Here is a 5,022-nt window from a genome sequence, read left to right on the forward strand (position 1 = left end):
TGACAGCCAAGTCATTTCTGGTTTTAAAAATATATACATTTTAAAATTTTAGCAAGTTGTCAAACGCTCCAATATATAATATCAACCACAGGTATGAAAATGCACCACCTTTAAAACATTAAGAAAAATGAGTGTTATCAAACATTTTCCAATTTGATAGGTAAAAATTTAACATGTTTTGAAATCCTCTTTTGCTTAATTTTCAGTGAGATTGAACACTTTTTACTCTCTTAAGAGATTTATTTTTCTATCCTTAAGTTTGTGTAAATTAAATTTACATGAAAATCAACAATTTTCCTAAAGTTGTTTATTCTTCATTTTGATTTCTATTAGATCTTTGTATGTTATAGTTACATATATTCTGTAACTTTTTTCAAAATATATGTTTTTTGATTTTTCTAAAGCATGATAAAGTTTATCAGCAAGGACTGCACTGATGCTGGATCTTTGACCTTCATGACAATAATTTTTTTACATTATATAAGTATAATTGCATTTTATTGTGTGGTTTTGTTTTTAGATTTAAAACTTTGACTAGCATTTGTTTTATTGTAGAATAAGGTAAAATTTCAAATTTGTTGTTTTCCAAATAACTTATAAGTTATACTAACATCATTATCATGTTTTCTCTAGTTATATAAAATCAGATTATTTGCTGTGGACAATCCCTAAAGTTTTCAGCATCCAAATTTGAATTCTGATATCTGCTTTGAATATTTTTTTCAGAAGTATTCTGGTTATCTTCATTTGTTTTTTTAAGATGATACTTTTCAGATTCAAACATTTTGTCTGTAATTTTTTGTGATCAGATTGTTTGATTAAAATTATCATTTTATTACAAAATTGACTTTCTAAACATGAACATAATATACATTTCAAGGTATTTATCTTCTTTAAATCCAAGAAAAGAGTTGTAAAGTACTCTTTCTCTATATATATCAGCTGACTATTTTTAAACAAAAATATATAACCAAATAAAACAAATACTTTTTAAATATGTTTGGAGATGATCCTGTGGTAGTTTTCTTGACCTAAAAATTGAAAGAATTTTATTAATTACTTGTATTGTTTTGAATTATTATTTCCATGTCATTTTTAATAGTACTATAGAATTGTATTGACTAAGGTTTAATTTAAAAGCTATATACTTGTTTATCAATTAGATTTCCTGATTTTATATTTCAATAGACTTTTAGAGAAGTGTATCATAGGTAGAGACAAGGACACAATTTCTAATTGCAATAATGTTGATATTATCTCACAGAGAGCAGGCACATGTAATACCATCCAGATCAAGAATCGGAAAGTAATCACAACTACAGAAGCCACCACATTTCCCTTCCTGTTACCATCCCACTCCAATGACAAATATTTCAGACTTTTGAAAATACAGATTAGTTTTGCCTGCATTTGAAACATTCAAATGGAATCACAAAGTGTTACAATGTAAACTGTATTGTAATGATGTTTTGTCATTAATATTAGACTGGCTTTATATAAAATGCTTTGAGAGTCTGAGGGTATTCTTGAAATCTGACACTCAATCAATTTTCCATTTATAGCCTCTTTTTCCAGTTAGAAGAGTCAGTTTATATCCACTGGTAAAAAATAATTTTCTAATCTTCATACTTGCTTTAGTTCTACTTAATTTGACATAGGTTGACAAAGGATAGTTAGCAATTCCTGTTTCTATGGTATTTCTATCAATTCAGTTTTAAGCCTTTCCTCTGCCATGCATGCATTATGAGTACAAAGGCTGTGCTATTTAGTTCATAAATATTTGTATTTCTTTCTCGTTGTAGATTGTAAATGTCATCTTGTTAAAATTACTTTAGTTACCTCCTTTAAAACTACTTATCTAATTCTGGAGACAATACTGGTGATATTTCTATTAAAACTTTTTTTTAGTTATCAAATTATACCTTTAAATCAAACACAGATGATACAAACCAAAAAATAAAATCTATATTTTAATAATCAAAAACGGTCCAATTGCTTTTTCTGTCGGGTGCTCACTGTTTGGGACCTGGGGATGATCTCACCATACCATGTATGTTGTAAATGATTAATTGAAGCGGTTATAATAGCGGCAGGAGGGGCAGGTCCCTGATGAGACCTCACCTTCAAAGTAAAGACAGTTTAAAACCTGAAAGCCAAGCTACAAGTCTCAGATAAATCCACGGACTAGATTGTGAACCTCCCTTCTTGTTTGGTGCACTTTCCTCTGATTGCTCCTCACCCTTCACCTATTTTACACATAACTACCCTTCCCTAATTGCTTTTTTATTTTTTTATTATTTATTTATTTATTTATTTATTTATTTATTTTTAACGCTGCTGTGGCTATCTTTGAGCGGCGTCTTTGTTTTAGCTTTTTTTTTTTTTCATACTCAGTCCAATCATCATGCACTCCCCCATTCTGAGTCCGTAAAAGCCCCTGACCCAGACATACTCAGTGAGACCACCCAACTTGAGGTGGGGGACCGCCCCTGCATCCCCTCTCAGCTGAGAGCTGTTCCGTCACTCAATAAAATTCTTCTCTGCTCTCCTCCCCCTTCAATTTTTAGCATAATCTCATTCTTCTTGGATGCGGCAGAAGAATTCGGGAACTGCCGAACATGGGTGCAAGTTTTAACACAGGTGGGCTCCGGCACGCAGCAGCCAGTGTGGGACCCAGGCCAGGCGCGGCCCAGCAGGTGGAGTGGACAGGGCGCTTCTTGCTGCAGGCCTGGGGGCCAAGGGAGGCCCAAGCAGGGACATCACCAGCTGTGGAGGTTCCTGGCCGGCAAAGTGACCAAGAAAAATCCTGCATCATTTCAATGAACTGAATAACTTGCCAGGAGTCTCCTTTTTTCATAGTTTTGTCGGAGACGATGGCATTTGCATATTTGGGAGGCCTTCTGTTTTTACAGAAGTGTACAGGCAGTAATACGTTTTTACAGTACTACCACTCACATTTCATGACATCTTTGTAGTAATAATTAGAAAGTGGTTAGTCTTTGGGTAGACTTTGGATACAAAGGTGAACCGTAAAGTAATATTATCAGCTACATGATGCAATCTGTCAACATTATTAAAACACATAAAATCATTTTAAATCCTGAGATCCATAAACAAAATTGCTTATGTAAAAGTTATTTGGGCAGGTTGCAATGGCTAATGCTTGTAATCCCAGCACTTTGGGAGGCCGTGATGGGTGGGCTTGAGTCTAGGAGTTCAACACCAGCCTGGGCAACATGGCAAAACCTGGTCTCTATGAAAAATACAAAAATTAGGCTGGCATGGTGGTGCAAACCTATAGTCCCAGCTACTTGGGAGGCTGAGGTGGAAGGATCAATGGAGCCCAGAATGTTGAGGTTGCAGTGAGCCATGATTGCCCAACTGCCCTGCAGCCTGAATGACAAAGCAGGACTCTGTTTCTTAAAAAAAAAAAAAAAAAAAAAAAAAAAGAAAGAAAGAAAGAAAATAAAAAAAAAAAGTTATTTGTATAGTCAAATATTTTGGACAATTAATCTGCAATATTATTCTTCCAAAATAAAGATGACTAGTATTATTTTATTATATCAATTAGCATATTTTGGAATAGATATGGCAATATTTTATTAAATGATACCTCTATGAGCAAAAGTAAGCTTTTAATTTTATTATATAAAATGTGCTACTTCTTGACCTTTTCAGTTTTCCTACACTTTCAAAATCTGCTTAAAATAAAAAAGTGGAAACACATTAGTGAGCTTGAGAGAACCTGAGTATCAAAATATAGTTATACATTTTTTCAAATGGTATATTTGAAAATATAATGATACGAATCATCAGCATACTCCTTGGCACCATTGTAATACAATTACAAAATTTATCATTGAAAATATTCTATTTAAGACACAGTACAATATAATGAAATAAACACTATGTTGGCATTTTTTAAAAAGCAGTGTCATTGCTCTAGGTGTGTTATTTATGACTTAGATAATTGACTCTAATTTAGCTTCCTATTCTGTAAAATGAGAGTAATGATGTTTGGCTAATATCCCATGAATTTCTTGGGAAAATAAGTAAATAAAATCTTAAAAATTATTTGAAATTATAAAGCACCACTCATAGATAAAGAGAATAAGGGCTTAATGACAGCACACCAATGAATTCAGTAAATTACTATGACCTGTATATTTCATTTATCTTATAAAAGCAATGTAGGTTTCAACATTCATAAAATTGTTTTCTGTTGACATTTATTATTTTTTTAATCATATTTCTGGTCAAAATGTAGGAAACAAAAGGGAAATTATGTGAACATAAAATTTCATGATTTATTTTTCCAGATTGTACTCCACTTAAATTAATTTTCTCCATCAGACTAATTTGAATCATTATTATCATCATAATTTAATATATCAGTAAGTCTATTGAACATTATCAGAATAAATGATTATATTTCATTTTAAATTATGTCAATATTTTTAAGTAAGGGATATATAAAATAAATCTCCAGGTTAAATATTAATATTTAACTGTAGATTTTCATTTGTATATGCAAATATGGTTAAAAAATGCTTAAGCTAAAGATTAAAAATTGTATAGCATCAGGATCTCAATCAATATTTCTCTTCAATAGCAAACTTAATCCTAATTCAAAACGCAGTTGTTTAGTACTCATTGATAGAAATTGGCTTGACATTTAGACATTTCCCACTAGCCTTGATAGCATCAAATAAAACTGTTATGTCTGTGTACTGTTCTGGGCAAGGTGGGAATGAATCTTTACTCATTCTCCATGTATATGCTCAATGGTAAAGTCTATTTACACTTTGGTCTAGTGACAAACACAGGCTCACAGCTGTAGTTGCAATAGGCAATCTGGAAGAATTTTAATAGATTAGAAAAAAGTAGAAAGTGAGAAGATCGCTGAATTTCCCCCCGGCACTTTGCGACATCCACATACTAAAAAGACTGGTTCTTTCATACCATATGAATAAAATTGTTCTGTTACACACACTAGTCAACTGTTTTGTTTTTTTTTTTTGT

This window comes from Rhinopithecus bieti, unplaced genomic scaffold (assembly GCF_001698545.2).
Source record: "Rhinopithecus bieti isolate Rb0 unplaced genomic scaffold, ASM169854v2 scaffold_9996, whole genome shotgun sequence".
Taxonomy (NCBI): Eukaryota; Metazoa; Chordata; class Mammalia; order Primates; family Cercopithecidae; genus Rhinopithecus; species Rhinopithecus bieti.